We start from the raw sequence: 20,212 nt of genomic DNA on the forward strand, positions 1-20,212 counted from the left end.
ATAAAAATATTTTGAATCTGACAGTGCCCATTTAACCTTTTACTATTGGAAAAGTGGGTGCTATGTTTGTGCTAGTAGTTGGAAATATGTTTTTTTTTTTATACACCATCAACTTTCATTAAAGTGAAATTTTTTTTTATTTTTGATTATGTGTATTTTTTAACACCATTATTTTTTTAAACTAATAAAATAAAACCTTTACAGATTTTTTTTTTTTTAAATACGTTTTGTATGTACATTATGTATAGTGGCTTCTTTTTATACAGCTATATATGCCAGTCTTTGAATAGTAATAATATTAGAACATTTATATAAAGAAACGACTTGATAGTAGTTCAGCCTGTGGTTCACTACTGGCGTTCCTGTTTTCCATGTATTAGGTCCTGAGTTTAATGGACATGTTCATGGACATGTACAAATTCAGAAAATTCTGAGACTTTCTCCAAACATCAAGTGGAGCAACATTCAAAAAGACAATAAAAAGTAGTTATTCTAAAAACAAAATACGGTAATATTTTGTCAGGATGGGCCACAGTTGGACAGCTGACTGGTTTGATTAGACTATAATGCCCTTACAGGTGTGGACCTGCTGAGCAGAGTCTAAGTATCCTCTCAGTTTGACCCTTTTGTATCCTCTCAGTTTAGCCCAGTTTGATCCCGCTAGAGGATGAGGAAGCTGCTGCAAGATACCATTTTGCTGCCCCAAGACTGGTCCTGGTATAGGCAACGGCTGGCAAGGCAGGCTAAACAGCCCTGATGCAAACTCTGGGGATACAGGAAGAGGTGATGCTAGTGTAACAGGAGAGTCAGTCAGAGTCAGTGCTGGTCAGCAACAGGAAATGTAGCCTAATGATGGTTAAACAGCTTTAACCCCTTAAAGGGGTAGTCCAGTGGTGAAAAACTTATCCCTTATCCTAAGGATAGATGATAAGTTTGAGATTGCGGGGGGTCCGACCGCTGGGGCCCCTTGCGATCTCTCTGTATGGGGGCCAGGCTCTCCGGCCAGATAGCGGGTGTCGACCACCGCACAAAGCGGCGTCCGACACGCCCCCTCAATACATCGCTATGGCAGAACCAGAGATTGCCGAAGGCAGCGCTCCGGCTCTGCCATAGAGTTGTAATGAGGGGGCGTGTCGGCCACCGCTTTGTGCGGGGGTCGACACGCCCCCTTCCCCTGGGTTGTAGGGGCCCCGTACAGGAGATCGTGGGGGGCCCCAGCGGGGCTCTCACCGGCAATCACAGCGGGGACATCGCTGGATCGCAAGGAGAAGGTAAGGAGACTCCGCTGCCAGCTCCGATATCTACCCCGAGCGTGACTCGGGGTTACCGCTTCTGGTAGCGAAAATTAACCCCGAGTCACGCTCGGGAATACCGCTAGCCTGGTTAAGGACGCAGCCCTTTTTCACCTTAAGGACTGAGCCCTTTTTCTCAATTCTGACCACTGTCCCTTTACGACTCGAAAATGCTTTTACCGAATATTCTGATATTGTTTTTTCGTGACATATTCTACTTTATTTTGGTGGTAAATTTTCGGCGTTACTTGCATCCTTTTTTGGTGACAAATCCTAAAATTTCATGAAAATTTAGCATTTTTCTAACTTTGAAGCTCTCTACTTGTAAGGAAAATTGATATTCCCAATAAATGTTATTTTTATTCACAAATACAATATGTCCACTTTATGTTGGCATCATAAAATGGACATATTTTTGTTTTTTTTTTAAATTAGAGGGCTTCAAAGTAGAGCAGCAATTTTCAAAAATTTCAAGAAAATTGCAAACTCTGAAGGGACAGATGTTAAAGAACTACAACTCCCAGCATGCCTGGGCAGTCTAGGCATGCTGAGAGTTGTAGTTTTGCAACATCTGGAGGGCTACCGTTTGGGCACCACTGTAACAGTGGTCTCCAAACTGTGACCCTCCAGATGTTGCAAAACTACAACTCCCAGCATGCCCAGACAGCCTTTGGCTGTCTGGGCATGCTGCGAGTTGCAGTTTGGCCTTCCTAGTGGTTGCCACAGTAAAGATCACTTTACTTTCACTTTCATTTTCACCCCCCAACATGGTTTCCCTACCTGAGCCAGGATCCAGCAGTCTCCAGCGACGATCGGGGCACCCCAGGCATCTTCTTTTCCAGGTACCGGCCTCCATCTTCTCCCCACATTCCCCTCGACATCCAGGGGTGGGCTGAATGGGGGGTTGCCATGGCAACCCACTGTCCTGCCCCGCCATTGGTCAGAATCAGTTCTGACCAATGGCAGGGGATAGGAGGAGATCGCAGCACTGTGACATCACTCCTATCCCTCAGGATGATCAGTGCTGTCACTGACAGCTCCGATCATCCCTATTTTCTGAATTGACATGCGATTTTCTGCGATCGCTGACATGGGGGGTCTCAGGACCCCCCTCGGCGATATGCCGGGATGCCTGCTGAATGATTTCAGCAGACGTTCCAGTCCGGTCCCCAACCGGCTAGCGGCGGGCACTGGAATTCCCACGGGAGTATGCATACATCCCACGTCCTTAAGGACTCGGGATGCAGGGCGTGTGCATACGCCCGGCATCCTTTAAAGGTTAAGGTGCAACTGAAGGTGAATTGCTGTCTAAGTACAGATGCAGTTAAAAGGGGTACTCCGGTGGAAAACAATTTATTTTAAATCAACTGGTGCCAGAATGTTAAACAGATTTGTAAATTACGTCTTTTAAAAAATCTTAATCCTTACAGTACTTATCAGCTTCTGTTTACTACAGAGAAAGTTATTTTCTTTTTGAATTTCTGTTCTGTTTGTCCACAGTGCTCTCTGCTGACACTTCTGTCCATATCAGGAACTATCCAGAGCATATGTTTGCTATGGGGATTTGCTCCTGCTCTGGACAGTTCCTGACATGAACAGAGGTGTCAGCAGAGAGCACTGTGGACAGACAGAAAGTAAATTCAAAAAGAAAAGAACTTCCTCTGTAGTATACAGCAGCTGATAACTACTGGAAGGATTTGAATTTTTTTTTTAAATAGAAGTAGTTTACAAATCTGTATAACTTTCTGGCACCTGTTGATTTAAAATAAATTATTTTCCACCGGAGTACCCCTTTAAGTATGGACAGTCCATGTCATGCACAGGAGAGTCATCAAAGTACACAAGGGTCAGGCAGAGGCAACGTCAGGTAAACAGACACAAGTCAGATACAGAATAGCGGATCAGGAACAAAACAACTTCGCAAGAGCAATATTACAATTTTGCTCGGAAAAAAGGTCATTGGGCAGGGAAGCCTTAAATAATTAATGCCAGATAGAAATAGGTGGAGAACACTTTAGTGAAGCACACACTGGCCCTTTAAGTGGCAGCCAGTGCATGCTGCAGCCATGGGGAAAGCAACAGGAGAGAAGCCAGAGGAGGAAGCCTGGACCAGACAGCAGGAAGGTTGAGCAAAGAAGGAAGCCCACCAGTGGTGCATGCCAAGACACACTGCACACCAGCGGGTGCCAACCTCTGCTGTTACATACACCCTGTGTCCTTCAGAGGGGGAGAAAGGTAAAAACTGCTGTGAAGACATTTCCGGCTGATCCATTATTCAAACCAGATCAAACAGAAGAAACATTTACTGTATGTCTGAAAGTAATATGCCTTTAAGTTTCCTGAGAACTGATTGCACAATGGCAGGGTATGTACACTTCATGACAATGGGAGTGGTAAGACCGTATTGTCAGTTTTGTCATACATTTCCAGGAGGAATAACTTATTTAACTCTACAAAATTTTGATTTTATAGGATATAGGGGCATTTACTAAAACAGACATGTTGGCAGTCAGGTTGATTTATCACGAGTTTTTAAAGGGAACTTTTATTAACTATAAAATGTTGGATATGAGTAATGTTATTTACACAACTTATTTCTAAAATAACCAGGAATAAAAAAATAAAATAAAAAAAAATATCTCCTCAATGTTTATTATGCATTGGGAATATGAAGAGCCTTGTGAATTCACAGTATTCAAAGTTACACTTCTAAGAGTGTTGCTATTGATCGCTATACTCAGCTAAGCATGAATGATTTATGGGAAAAGCTACTTGTACTGTCATAGATGAAACAGATGGATGGAATTAGCTTTTTTTCTATCGTATCGAGCCTGGTCCAAATAGCAGAGAACACATTTAAGTTTACAAAACTTTTCTTTTCTCCTGCCAAAACTTTCAGCACAAAACATAGGATGCGTTGCTATGATTTGTAGAACTGGAGACACAAATATTCCCTAATGTGCAAAATATTGAGTGAGAACACTTTGATTTTCTGAGCTTTTGCTAATAATTTAGTCAGTTTATAGTATTTTATAGTATAGTATAATTTTTTTGTATGGCTGCTGTAGAAATACATGTTCCAAGTTTTGCAATGGAGCAGAATTGACTAAATGTTTTCCTTTCCAAACCTCTTTATTTTTTATATATTAAAAAAGCCAATAGAAATGATCAGAATGGAAAATAAAAATAAAAATGTTCAATACTTTAACTGTCATATACAGAGCCCTAGAATCATAACACTGGAACTTGTACTGGGTATCAATGTGTCATCAGTAAATGACCAATTGTTTAAATCAAGTTAAACATGTTAATTTTTGGTGGTTTTTCTATTTTTTCCATTTTTATTTTCTGTATTTTAAAATAATTCTTAAATCTTGCAGTATTCCTACCACTAAAGGTGGCCACACTTTTAATAACTTTTAGCTAAACAATTAACAAAGGCTGCCAGAACAAAAGAGTCTGGCAACTCCATCTGTTGGTGAAGAGTTGGGAGGCTGCCATCACCTTAGAGAGTCAGCAAACCGACTGCCGTAAGCTGATTTTACCGTAAGGTGTGTGAGAACCTTAAGCCTAAAACCATGCTGACTTAACAAAAGAAGAGAAAAAACATACCAAAAGGTGCACATCAAGAATAACAGCAAATAGAAATCTTTATTAATACAAAGATAATGATCTATATACAAAGAATGTACATGAATAGGCACACTGACAATTAAAAGCAATTAAAAATGCGGGGAAGAACCCCCTCCCCACCCCCACCCCCTCTCCACAACCAGGAGGATCCAAATTGGATCCCTCTACAAGGACGCCAATATGCAATATGTAATAATTGGAAAGGACTCCCCTTCATGGTACACAAAATATAAAATAACAGGTATCATGCAAAACAACATTAGTGTACGCTATCAATTATGTATTGTTGCAATATAAAGAATCATTTACAGCCTCACAATAATATGTACTAGCCAAGTGGCCCCAAATATAACCAAAGATAATCTGGAATCAAACATGGAAACCTGGAAAAACAAAGCAGGGAAATGGAGTCAGAGTAGCACTATCCTGGGAGCGGGCGCCCGACCGAAGTCCCCGCGCTTTCCGTCACCAGAAAGGGTGACTTTCTAATGGGTGTTGTCCCAACACCACTGAGGAAGTCACCCTTTCTGGTGACGGAATTGCAGAATAGGGCAATTTTGTTCGAAAAGTTTGGCAATTAAAAAAAAAAAAAAAAAAAAAAAACAGAACAATATTCAAAATGCATGTAAAGATAACAAGCCAATTTTACTGTAAAGTGCACGTTGTAAACAGAAAACCCCTAAAAAGTTGCAAAATTGCTTTTTTCTTTTCAATATCCCCATCACAAATCATAACATTTTTTTGTTGCATCGTTCATTATACGCAAAAAAAAAAGCTGTCATCAAATAGTGCAATTGGCCCCACAAAAAACAAGCCCTCAAATGGATATGTGGATGTAAAATTTAAAGAATTATGGCTCTTAACCCCTTAAAGACAAAGCCAACTTCAATTTAGCATTTTCATTTTTGCAACTCGGTAATACTGACATGTTCTCTTTATTCTGGGGGTCAATATTAGGGATCAGCGAATCGAACCTTATGAATCCGAATTTGTTACGAATTTCAGGAAAAATTTGCTTTGAAACTAATCCAAATATCGCTTCGATTTGAGTGCGGTCCAGGCTCCAGGGCATCTAAAATGGTGGATCCACATGTGAGGACGTGGGGCAAGGAATCCTGGGAAGGCGAGATGACCCTGAATCACATGCAGCATGCAGCCTATCAGCAGCCAGCCACCCCTGTGATGTCACAGCCCTATATAATCAGCCATCTTGCGGCCAGGCATTGCAACATTTTATTTCAGAGAGATAGAGCTTTGTGTGCGTTGCAGAGAAAACCAGCTTTACAGCAGCGATTCACCACAAGCTCAAATCACTGCATCAAAGCACTGACAAGAAAGAGAGAGAGAAAGTACACAAAAAGGAAAGGTGTGCAAAAAACACCATGTGCCACCTACACCACCAAGTATTGATGGGATGCAAAGACCTCTAAAAGGTGGAAGGGAACAACATATGGTCCATTGTAATAGGTGGAGGTAAAAACTTCCCCTGTAAGGCCCTACTCTCACACTATTAATTACCTTCTTGATTAGTGTTAAGTGTTACTCGTCCTAAAAAGGGCAGCCCCACACAGGAACCTCTCCCTATTTCCAACAAAAAATACAGGGAAATGGCAGTGTTTTTAGGTGGAAATAGGGAGAGGTTCCTGTGTGGGGCCGCCCTTTTTAGGGCCAGTAACACTTGCCAATAAGGGAATTAATAGTGCGAAAGTAGGGCCTTACAAGGGAAGTTTTTACCCCCACCTGTTACAGTGGACCATACGTTGTTCCCTTCCACCTTTTAGAGGTCTTTACATCACATCAATACCTGGTGGTGTAGGTGGCACATGGTGTTTTTAGCACACCTTTCCTTTTGTTAAATTTCAAATAATATAGTTCATCCTAAGAATAATATTAAAAGTAAAGTTTTACGTAATGCATTTCCTCAATTCTTACTTGTGCATACCAACACTTTGACAAAAAAGACCTTTTTCTTCTGCCTACCTGCCTCAGCTACTATTCTGATCCTGCCACGCACCTGATGCCACACATTTGATGCCAAGTTCTCCTTCTTTCACCAACCTCTGTCACCGGGTACTGGTATTAACAACCACCCGCCCACTCTACCAAAGTGTACCAAAGTGTACCAAAGTGTACGGCAGTGCAGACATGTGGAGCTGTAACTATGGTCAGGAACAATACATATCTTTTATGGCCCACTGGGTGAATGTGGTTCCTGCAGAGCCACAAAAGCAACTTGGACAGGTCATGCTGCTTCCGCCTCCATGCTCTCAGGCCATTTGTCCTGCGACAGTGTGCGACTCCGCCTCCTCATCCTCCACTTTGTCCTCAGCGTCCACTGCACGGACAAGTCTCAGTGCCTCTCCAGCATACCATGTGTACAGGGCACGGCGATGTCATGCTGTTCTTCACATGGTTTGCCTTGGCGAACGGAGTCACACAGGGGAGGAACTGCTAAAAGTAATTCATCAAGAAATCAAATCATGGCTTACTCCACGAAAACTGGAAATGGGAACCATGGTGACTGACAACGGGAAGAACATCTTGTCTTTGCTGCGTCAAGGAAGCCTGAGTCATGCACCCTGCATGGCACACATGTTAAATACAGTGGGGATCAAAAGTTTGGGCACCCCTGGTAAAAATTTGTATTAATGTGCATAAAGAGGCCAAGGAAAGATGGAAAAATCTCCAAAAGGCATCAAATTATTGATTAGACATTCTTATAATATGTCAACAAAAGTTAGATTTTATTTCCATCATTTACACTTTCAAAATAACAGAAAACAAAAAAATGGCGTCTGCAAAAGTTTGGGCACCCTGCAGAATTTATAGCATGCACTGCCCCCTTTGCAAAGCCATTGTTTTTGTTTTCTGGTATTTTGAAAGTGTAAATGATGGAAATAAAATCTAACTTTTGTTGACATATTATAAGAATGTGTAATCTGTAATTTCATGCCTTTTGGAGATTTTTCCATCTTTCCTTGGCTTCTTTATGCACATTAATACAAATTTTACCTGGGGTGCCCAAACTTTTGATCCCCACTGTATGGTTGTCAAGCGGTCCCTGAAGTGTTCTCCCCATCTGCAAGACATCATAACAATGGGAAGGAAACTTTGCATGCACTTTAGCCACTCATACACCGCAGAGCACACCCTTCTTGAGCTGCAGCATCAGAACTGCATCCCCCAACATAGTCTGATTTGCGACATTGCCACACGTTGGAATTCCACCCTCCATATGTTGGACCAACTATATGAACAGAGAAAGCCATCACCGATTTCTTGATGATCCAAGCGGATGGGGGGACTCCCCTGCGTAATTTCAATGTCAACCAGTGGCAGCTCATTCGTGACACCTGCCGTTTGCTCAGGCCCTTTGAGGAAGCCACATTATTAGTCAGTCACAAGGATTACGGGATGAACAATATCATTCCACTGCTTAATTTCCTACAATACATATTGGAAACAATGGCTGGTCAGGGCACTGGAGAAGTGGCGCCTACATCTCATGGCCACATGAGCCCTGTGGGGACTGAACTGGAGGAGGGTGTGGAGGGGGGACATTGGAGCACAGGCAAGGTTTTGCAAAATGGGTGGTATTTATAGTCATCTGACAAGAGAGGAGGATCAGGAGCAGACTGTGGAGCTACAGGGTGATGAGGAAGACGAGACAGAGGACCCAGACACACCGTGGCCATGTGGTATCCTCATGCTGCTGGCACATTAAATAAAACTGAGGCCCTATGGTCTTGCCAGGCTGTTGCCACCTCCAGGCTGGGTCATTCTGCCACATTATGGTCTCCTCATGCTGCTGCCACCTCTAGGCTAGGTCATTTTATCAACTGGTGCCAGAAAGTTAAGCAGATTTGTAAATTACTTCTATTATAAAATCTTAATCATTCCAGAACTTCAGCTGCTGTTATGATCCACAGGAAGATCTTTTAATTTCTGATCTAATTTTCTTTCTGCCTGACCACAGTGCTCTCTGCTGACACCTCTGTCCATTTTAGGAACTGTCAAGAGCAGGATAGGTTTTCAATGGGGATTTGCTCCTACTCTGGACAGTTCCTAAAATGGACAGAGGTGTCAGCAGAGAGCACTGTGGTCAGGCAGAAAGGAAATTCAAAAAGAAAAGAACTTCCTGTGGATCATAACAGCAGCTGATAAGTACTGGAATGATTAAGATTTTTTAATAGAAGTAATTTACAAATCTTTCTGGAACCAGTTGATTTAATTTTTTTTTCCAGTGGAGTACCACTTTAAATGAAACGTTTTAGGTTCATCTATTTGAAATCTTAAATTTAAATAAAAAACAAAATATATCTTTAAACTTTTCAATTGTGAGGTCCTATGGTCTCACCAGGCTATTGCCACATCCAGGCTGGGTCATTCTCACACCATATGGTCTCTTCTTGCTGCTGCCACCTCCAGGCTGTGTCATTGCACCACCATATAGTCTCCTCATGCTGTTGGCACATTAAATTAAACTTTTAAAAATGTAATCTATATAAAATCTTCAATTATTTAAATTTTACAAAATATCTTTAACTTTTTCACTTGTGAGGCCCTATGGTCTTGTCGGGCTGCTGCCACCTCTAGGCTCTATCATTGTGCTGCCATTTGACTCCTTGTTATATTGGGTTTTGTGGACATACAGTATTTGTTCAAAGTAAATGCTTCAGGCACCTGGGACATTAAACTTGTGAATCTAATCAAAATCTTCAATTTAAATTTAAAAAAATCTCTTCAATCTTTTCATTTGTGAGGCCCTATGGTCGTCGTCATATATATCCTGTGGAATTACCACAAGAAACCAATGAAACAGGTTGGAGCGATAACAATGAACCATAACTGATTAAATGAAACATTCACACTTTTACAGTTGGGGGTGGGGGGGGGGGGCTGAGAGGCAGGGGCTGGAACAGGTGGTAGCTCACCTCACGGAGGACCAGACCAGACCGAATTTCTTTCAGAAGATTCGGCGAATTGGCCGAATCGAATTTTTCAAAAATTTGCTCATCTCTAGTCAATATGATTAACCCCTTAACGACCATAGATGTGTATACACGTCCAAGCAGGATGAACGTTCCCGCACCAGGACGTGTATACTCGTCCATGGTTCTCGTGGGTGCTGCCCAGTGCACCCACGAGATCGCGGCAGGGACTTGGCTGTAACACACAGTCGGGACCCTGCCGCACTGCCGGGACCGAAGAAAACTTCGGTCCAGGCAGTTTAACCCTTACAGCCGCGGTCGGAAGTGACCGCTTGCTGTAAGTGTTATGACAGAGGGAGGGAGCTCCCTCTGTCTCCCCTTCAGCACCCCGCAGCGCGATCGCGGGGTGCTGTGTGTAATCCCGGCGGGCGGGGACCTGCTGCACTAGCAGGCAGCATATATCTGCAATGCTTGTGAATACTAAGTATTCCAAAGCATAAAAAAAGTGAAAAAAATATAAAATAAAAGTGTATAAAAGCAATAAGTATAAAAAAAGTGTAAAAAAAAGTGTAAAAAAAAGTAAAAAAAGTGTAAAAAGTGTAAAAAAAATAATAAAAACACATTTATTAAATAAATATAATAAAAAATAAAAATGTATAATGTGTAGTATCACATGACGCACATCCGCAGCATATTACATGTCACAATAATGAGCTCCCCTCAAGTTAAATTGTTAGGCTTCTAATTAATTTAAAATGTTAATTAAAAACAAAAAAATGCTGTCAAAATAAAGTAGACATCTGAAATTATAAGTTTCATAAACTATTTGGTCAGTATGTATAAATTTTTCCAATTAAAAGATATCCATGTTTACCTACTTTACTATTATTGTACTACTATAAAAAAAAAAACTTCTTTTTAAACAAAGTTAGTATGTTTAAAATCGCCAAATTTTCCTAATACGGGGCTGTATGAAGGCTGTTTTTTTGCACTGTGATCTGTAGCATTTATTGGTTCAATACGCGGAAATACCAAATGTGTTTATTATTTTAATTTACTTACATTTTTCATGTCTGCATAGGGGCTATCTATCAACAACACTAGATTGCTATTACTGTTCAAGGCTGTGCATAGCACTGATCATTAATATCGGCGATCTGTTTCAATGGTCTGTTAGAAGGCAGGCCAGAGAAAAAGACCTCCGGAGCTGCTGGAAGGCAGGTGAGGGGACCTCTGGCTACCAACCGAACTCATTGAACCATTGATCAGCATCTTAAGTGTTAATGGCAGGCATCAGCGAGATCGCTGAAGTCCGCCATTACTGCTGTTGAAAGCAGCCAGGATCTGCCATGCTTCTGTGTTCGCTTCCTGTATAGGACGTAAATGTACGCTCTGGGTCATTAAGTACCAGGGCACCAGCATGTACACTTACATCCATTGTCCTTTAGGGGTTAAAAGACGAGGTGTAAAAAACAAAAAGGCGAAAATTAAAGTAAGGCCGGGTTCACATCACGTTTTGTCCCACACGAGACCGCATACGGCAAAGGCAGCTTAAAACCTGCGCTTCCGTATGCCTTCGTATGCGTTACGTATGTAATTAATTTCAATGAGCTGACCGGAGTGAAACGCTGACTCCGATCGGCTCATTTTTGCCCCGTGTGCGGTTTCCCCACCACACCTAAAATCATGGTCGACTACGATTTTAGGTCCGGTGGAAAACTGCATACGGGGCAAAAATTAGCCGACGGGAGTCAGCGTTTCACTTCGGTCAGCTCATTGAAATGAATTTCATACGGGACCGCATACGGGAGCGCCAGTTTTAAGCTTCCCCTACTGTATGCGGTCCCGTATGGGACAAAACGTGATGTGAACCCAGCCTAACCTGTGACCTAATGACAAAATGAGCTGTGTCCTTAAGGAGTTTAACCCCTTAAGGACGCAGGATGTAAATGTACGTCCTGGTGCGGTGGTACTTAACGCACCAGGACGTACATTTACGTCCTAAGCATAACCGCGGGCATCGGAGCGATGCCCGTGTCATGCACGGCTGATCCCGGCTGCTGATCGCAGCCAGGGACCCGCCGGCAATGGCCGACGCCCGTGATCTCGCGGGCGTCCGCCATTAACCCCTCAGGTGCCGGGATCAATACAGATCCCGGCATCTGCGGCAGTGCGCGATTTGAATGAATGATCGGATCGCCCGCAGCGCTGCTGCTGGGATCCGATCATTCAGAACGCCGCACGGAGGTCCCCTCTCCTTCCTCCGTGCGGCTCCCGGCGTCTCCTGCTCTGGTCTGTGATCGAGCAGACCAGAGCAGAAGATGACCGAAAACACTGATCTGTTCTATGTCCTATACATAGAACAGATCAGTATTAGCAATCATGGTATTGCTATGAATAGTCCCCTATGGGGACTATTCAAGTGTAAAAAAAAATGTAAAAAAATGTAAAAGTAAAAGTAAAAAAAAAGTGAAAAATCCCCTCCCCCAATAAAAAAGTAAAATGTCCGTTTTTTCCTATTTTACCCCCAAAAAGCGTAAAAATTTTTTTTACAGACATATTTGATATCGCCGCGTGCGTAAATGTCCGAACTATTAAAATAAAATGTTAATGATCCCGTACGCTTAACGACGTGAACAAAAAAAATAAAAAGATAAATCCAAAATTCCTACTTTTTTAATACATTTTATTAAAAAACAAAATTATAAAAAATGTATTAAAAGTTTTTTATATGCAAATGTGGTATCAAAAAAAAGTACAGATCATGGCGCAAAAAATGAGCCCCGATACCGCCGCTTATACGGAAAAATAAAAAAGTTATAGGTCATCAAAATATAGGGATTATAAACGTACTAATTTGGTTAAAAAGTTTGTGATTTTTTTTAAGCGCAACAATAATATAAAAGTATGTAATAATGGGTATCATTTTAATCGTATTGACCCTCAGAATAAAGAACACACGTCATTTTTACCATAAATTGTACGGCGTGAAAACAAAACCTTCCAAAATTAGCAAAATTGCGTTTTAATTTCCCCACAAAAATAGTGTTTTTTGGTTGCGCCATACATTTTATGATATAATGAGTTATGTCATTACAAAGGACAACTGGTCGCGCAAAAAACAAGCCCTCATACTAGTCTGTGGATGAAAATATAAAAGAGTTATGATTTTTAGAAGGCGAGGAGGAAAAAATGAAAACGTAAAAATTAGTCCTTAAGGCCAAAATGGGCTGAGTCCTTAAGGCGTTAAAGTGTAAAAAAACACAAATACTTTCAACCCTTGGCAATATCACAGCTTTTTATATTTTTTTGTAATGTTACTTACAACTTTGTTCCCATAGGCCAAACTCTTAGAGTTTCTGTATCCTAAAAACACTGTATTAAACTGCATAACCTCCATAACTTTATAGCTTTTAGTTGGCTAACACAGGGTCAATAGTTATTATAAGGAGACTAAAAAAATGGAATATCCTTGGAATTGTTGCCCATGCTTTTACAGACAAGGTTACGGAGGAGATAAAGATAATGGATATTGTGTAAATGTTTAGGTCCTTGAAACTGTTCTGGAAAAAAAAAATCTAATTTCTGTTATTTAATATTTGGACTAATGTGACCACTAACTCTCATAACAGAATGTTATACTTTTAAAGAAACAAATTGCATTGTCTTTGTCTAGCTGATTCACCCTAAACACAACTTTAGTTCTACAAACCACTCTGCAGAAAAGTTACTTCTCCGTCTGCTGTAAAAATGCTGTTAAATAACAGGGCCAGACAACTTATTATTTGTGATTTACAATAGAACTACACTATTATTACACTGTCTAATAAAACAACTTACTGGCCCTGATTTTTTTTTTTTTTTGAGTGAACAACTTGGCAGATTTACATGTTGTTCTTGACCAGAACACAAGACCTCCTTTTAGTAATATAATAAGGCTACGTACTGAGCCGTTGCACTGCCCTTAGATATCTCTATGTACACATTTATGTATACCATAGTTCCCAAACCCACTCCTTAGAGGGGTACTCCACCCCTAAACCCCTATTCATGTCTATGGAAGGGGGTACGAGGGCTAGTACACAGTTGTAATGCCCCCTCCATTCATGTCTATGGGAGGTGGTCGTCTGTCATCCGATTGTCGCCCATCATCCGGCATGGAGTTGAGTTCGCTCGGTGCATTGGATTGCGGGGTGCCGCGCCAGAGAGCACAGGGTGTCCCAGCGGCCGGACCCTCACGATCAGATATCTCATCCCCTATGCTTTCTATAGGGGATAAGATGTTTTGGGGCGGAGTATCCCTTTCAGACCCACCAACAGTCTAAGGCCTTGAGGACTGGGTTAGGGGCCACTGATCTATATACATCTTTTGTTTTTTAACTTTAACACCTAATATAAAGTTAAAGATTGTTTTACTTTTTTGGTCCCTTCTAACATGAATCGAAAACTAAGGGTGCATCACTTATCTGGAGTTTTATGTGCTAGATATTGTGGTTAACTCGGTTCTTTATGCAATATTTTCTTGGTTCAGCATTATCCTCCAGATAGGAGGTACCGAATCTGAACACGAAAACAGGCAAACTTTAGGCTTGAGCAGGATAACCCATGGTCTCAGTGTTTATAGCTGGTCCTCTTTACTCTAGTTCTTCTTATCGCTAGTTTCTTTGTCTTTATCCCTGGATCAGGTTATAACTGCTTGATTTACAGTAAGTACTTGATCATGGCTAAAAAACATTGAGGTAGAAAACATCCACTTGTCTTGACACAGCTTAAGTTCTTAACTGCAGGTTATAGGTCCTGATAGATTATGACTTTGTAGACATGAGGTACTAGGCCATCTTGGGTCCTGGTGTACTGTTATGGGTCACTTTTGCAACTTATCCCCAAAGTCTGTAGTTCAATTCTTTTTTTCTTCTTTTTCTGCTCTTAGAAAAGGATTAGGTATAGCTAGTGTCCTGGAGTTACAAGATGTCTGGTACTTGTCATAAACTGTCACAAGGAGAGAGGTTGGCACACTTCTCTATGCTCCACAATCCCCACTAGACTAACTAAATTTACTGTTCCTCTCAGTAGAGAGACTGGGCCAAAGCAAGATCCTTCCTTCTGTTTGAAAGGGTGCTAGCGGTGTGTTCATTTTTCTTAACCACTTAATAAAACATTATGAAATATTGCAAATGGTTAGAAAATTGCATAAATATCACAACCACATATAAAATGATCTATACAACAGTCACCTATCAGACTACACCCAACACCCTGCAGGGATCTCAGTGGGACACTGCAAATCCTGTGCTCACCAATTCCCTCTGAAAGTCTTCTCCAGCTACAGTAAACAAAAAATATGCTCTAAACTAGGGATTACTCCAGACTTAAAGTAGATTTTTTTTAATCTACTGTATTGCTATATCTCTAAATGTCATATGTCAGTATACTATGCCTTAAAAAGATAATAATATTAATATAATTTTAATACATATAGACAGAGAAAGTCTACTTGTTGACAACAATCCTTGAGGCTCACTGGTAGGTTTCATACAGCAGTATTTTGCATCACTATTTTTAGGCTAAAATTACTTTTTACCTTGTCTGTGTTTTAGACCAACTCATGGTTTTTGGCTTACAAATACTGATGCAAAATACTAAGCCGAATACTTCTGTGTGAAACCAGTCGTGTCTATGCCCCCCATCTATAATATCCTGAGTTTAACCCCTTAAGGACTCAGCCCATTTTCAGCTTAAAGGGGTACACCGGTGAAAAACTTTTTTTTTTTTTAAATCAACTGGTGCCAGAAAGTTAAACAGATTTGTAAATTACTTCTATTAAAAAATCTTAATCCTTCCTGTACTTATTAGCTGCTGAATACTACAGCGGAAATTCTTTTCTTTTTTAAACTCAGAACTGTCTGCTGACATCATGAGCACAGTGCTCTCTGCTGACATCTCTGTCCATTTTATGAACTGTCCAGAATAGCATATGTTTGCTATGGGGATTTTCTTTTACCCTGGACAGTTCCTAAAATGGACAGAGATGTCAGCAGAGAGCACTGCTATTTAAAAAATAGGAAAAGGGGGGGGGTGATTTAAACTTTTATTAGGGGGATGTGGCTCATTCACATGTATTCTCTTTTTTTTTTTTACCACTTTTAAAAAAAAAAATTTGCCCCCTTAGGGGGCTATACTATGCAATCTTCTGATTGCAAACACGGTTCAATGCTATGCCATTGCACAGCATTGATCAGTGTTGCTGGTGCTCTGCTGCTCTAGCCTCTCTGCAGGCAAAGAACAGCAGATCGACGATCGGACGACGAGGAGGCAGGTGAGGACCCTCTTGTCATCCAGTAAGCTGATCAGGACATCATGATTTTGTCGCAATAGTCCTGATCAGCTCCGCTGAGCTGCCGGGATAGTTTCACTTTCAGTTTAGATGCCGCGATCATCTTTGATCGTGTCGTCTAAAGGGTTAATGCTGGGCATCGGCCCGGCATCAGCCGTGGGTAGAAATTCTTTTCTTTTTGTATTTCTTTTTTTGTCTGTCCACAGTGCTTTCTGCTGACACCTCTGTCCATGTAAGGAACTGTCCAGAGCAGCATATGTTTGCTATGGGGATTTTCTCCTGCTCTGGACAGTTCCTGACATGGACAGAGGTGTCATCATAGAGCACTGTGGACAGACAAAAATAAAAAGAAATCCAAAAGAAAATAACTTCCTCTGTAGTATTCAGCAGCTAATAAGTACTGGAAGGATTCAGATTTTTTAATAGAAGTTATTTACAAATCTGTTTAACTTTTTGGCACCAGTTGATTTAAATAGAAAAGTTTTCCACTGGAGTTCCACTTTAAAGGATAACCAGTGTAGTAACTGGCATGAGGGTAGCATTGGTGTAGTGGCTAGAAAGAAAGATGTGCAAGGCTGCTGCATTGAGGTTGAACTGGAGAAGGGAGAGTTCAAGGAAGGGAAGGCCTATTAGTAAATAGTTACAAGAATGAATCAGAACAACAATAAGAGTTGATTCTGGAGATGTTGTTTTACATGAGTCTAGCATGACCCCCAGGACAGATTTGCTGCCTAGGAGTTATAGTGGTACTGAAGACCAAGTTTGCTGATAGTTTGTCTGATGGTGTTTGTGTAGAGAGAGAAGAGGAGATGACCCAGGACTGATCCCTGAGGAACCCCAATAAATGGGAAAGGAGGGGAAGTAAAGCTGGGGAATGATACACCGAAGGAGTAGTCAGGAAAAAAAGAGGTCCGTGCCCTTAAAGGGGTACTCCGGTGCTTAGACATCTTGTCCCCTATCCAAAGAATAGAGGATAAGATGCCTGACCGCGGGAGTCCCGCCGCTGGGGACCCCCGGGATCTTGCACGCGGCACCCAGTTTATAATCAGTCCCCGGAGCGTGTTCGCTCTGGGTCTGATTACCGGCGACCACACGACCGACGGCGTGTGACGTCACGCCTCCGCCCCCCGTGTGACGTCACGATCCGCCCCTCAATGCAAGCCTACAGGAGGGGGCGTGACAGCTATCACGCCCCCTCCCGTAGGCTTGCATTGAGGGGCGGAGCATGACGTCACACTGGGGCGGAGGCGTGACATCACAGGCCGCCGGCCGTGTGGTCGCCGGTAATCAGACCCGGAGCGAACATGCTCCGGGGACTGATTTCAAACATAGTGCCGCGTGCAAGATCACGGGGGTCCCCAGCGGCGGGACTCCCGCGATCAGGCATCTTATCCCCTATCCTTTGGATAGGGGATAAGATGTCTAAGCACCGGAGAACCCCTTTAAGACAAATGGAGCAAGGCATACTAAGAAAATATTGGTAATCTACAATGTCAAATACTGCAGGGAGATCCAGGAGTATCAACCAAGAGAAATTGCCTTGAATTTATCTGCAAAGAGATTATTTGTCACCTTAGTAAGAGCAGTTTTTGTGTTAAGCAGCAGAAACCAAATGGGCAGGGGTCAAAAAGAGAATTATAAGAAATCTGTTTATTAATATGTATAAATATATTGGTATGTATAATTTTATACACTCAGGCTTGGCAGACTAGCTGCAGACACTTCTGCAACTGAAAAACTGTATGATATATATATATATATATATATATATATATATATATATATATATTTATATATATTTATATTGTACAGTTTTTCTGTTGCAGAAATATATAGGCCTTTTTGCAGCATGTGCATGAAATACTGCAAGCCACATAGAGATGAATTAAACAGTCTTAGGGGGCTAAATTCAAAAACTGTCCGCTGCCATATCACCGCCGAACCAGCATCGCACCCCAGATAGCGACTCCAGATTTTGAATCGTATCGGATTTTGTTGCCGGATTGAAATCTGTGATCTGCCATGATTTTTAGTTCGGCAATAAAACTGAATCCACCTGGTGCATTCAAATGAATGGGGTGTGACGGGGATACCGCATTGGTCAATTTTTTAATTCTACCACCAGATCTTGCTGCCCTATCCCCAGAATATGATGGGAATGTACCCTCAGATTTTTTAGCACAAAATCTATTGTATCCAGAGCATTCTATTATGAGGCCTAATGTCTCTATGTTAATATTAAGCTGCAAGAGTTTATAGAGAAGCAGTTCCCATATGGGTTTCCTGGACAATATTTTTACATGGGGCTCTAATTTAAAGAGGGTTATAAGATGTGACATTGCCGTCACATCCTTATTATGGTGCCCTCTACTGTTATTTAGATTTCTTCTAAATGTGTCCAGTGCTGGTGAGAAGCTACTTATTGGTAGTGTTGCTCGCGAATATTCGCAATGCGAATGCGTATATTCGCGAAATATCGCAAATTCGAATATGACCTATGCCGCTCAACACTACTTATTGGATACTGATTCTTATTGGTTGACCTGCGCAATAGATAGAATCCATCTAAAGCCTATGTATTGAATGATCTATGAGCGCTGACTACTAAGCTGTGTGACCACTGCAACTGGATATGCTGATATCAAGAGAACACAGGGGGGCACAGTATGTAACAGCAACAAAAAAAAAAATTTTTCTTTGTGATTTAACACAGTAAATTAATATTAATTTATGGGAAAACCCCTCAGGACTGAGCCTGCAGTAATTTATTTTTATTTTTGTATCACCACATGAAAAGAGCCATAACTTTTCTTTTGGCATTGAGTTGTATAAGTGGGATGAGTTGATTCATACAGTGTAACTTTTTAAACATTTTTTTACCTTTCTGAAGGGAATGAAAAAACTGAAATTCTGCCATTTTTATGCATTTTATATGATATGGCATAAATTATCAATGGCTTGCTACAATCACAGCAATATCAATTAATTATATTTTATGGAGAAACTGTTTTTAATTTACCACCTTAGGATATTATTTTTGTTTTCCTTTGATGTAACCAGATGTTTGCGCATGACAAATCATACTTTTTAATATACTATTTTGGAGTACCTATAAATTGTTTATCCTTATAAATACTGTTTATTATCTTTTATAGACATGTCAGTCATTGGCACCCTGCAATTGCATCCTGGGATCTGATGGAATGGCAGAGATACCTGTTATCCATGACATTTAAAGGGTTAAACAGCAGAATGTTAATTATCTTAGATCCTGGTCATTGTAGTGGGATATCAGTCATGCCGGGCATGCTGGGAGTTGTAGGTTTGAAACATCTGGAGGTCTGCAGGTTGAAGACCACTGCGGCCCTCGTCATCATCCAGACCCCTCTTTCGTTTTCTACTCACCTCCCCTCGGTGGGAAGGAATGGTGAGCTGGTCCGGGCCATCTATGCTGCAGGGACCGTCCGGTGGGGAGGGTTAGTCGTTCCAGGCTGTCCATCTTCACAGGGAGGACCTCTTCTCCGCTCCGGGCCAGCCCCGGACTAGTGACGTTGCCTTGACAACGACGCACAGGGACGTCCGTGCGCAGCAGACGTCCGTGATGTCCCTGCGCATGAACGTCCCTGTGCGTCGTCGTCAAGGCAACGTCACTAGTCCGGAGCCGGCCTGGAGCGGAGAAGAGGGCTTCCCAGTGAAGGTGGACAGCCGGAACGACTAACCTTCCCCACCGGACGGTCCCTGCAGCATAGATGGCCCGGACCAGCTCCCCCTTCCTTCCCACCGAGGGGAGGTGAGTAGAAAACTAAAGGGGGGTCGGGATGATGACGAAGGCTGCAATGGTCTTCAACCTGCGGACCTCCAGATGTTTCAAAACTACAACTCCCAGCATGCCCGGACAGCCGATGACTGTCCGGGCATGCTGGGAGTGGTAGTTTTGCAACATCTGGAGGTCTGCAGGTTGAAGACCACTGATGAAGGGATTGACAGGCGGTGATGATGAAAGGGGGGGGGGGTGATGACGA

The 20,212-nt window shown here is 41.9% G+C and overlaps 1 protein-coding gene across 2 annotated transcripts in view; it reads left to right on the forward strand.

Annotated features, from left to right (window-relative positions):
- The window catches only part of PDE7B (phosphodiesterase 7B), a 465,941-nt gene that overhangs the window by 38,282 nt on the left and 407,447 nt on the right, over positions 1-20,212 (forward strand). The window lies entirely within an intron of this gene.

The sequence above is a fragment of the Hyla sarda genome, chromosome 3 (assembly GCF_029499605.1).
Source record: "Hyla sarda isolate aHylSar1 chromosome 3, aHylSar1.hap1, whole genome shotgun sequence".
Classification (NCBI taxonomy): Eukaryota; Metazoa; Chordata; class Amphibia; order Anura; family Hylidae; genus Hyla; species Hyla sarda.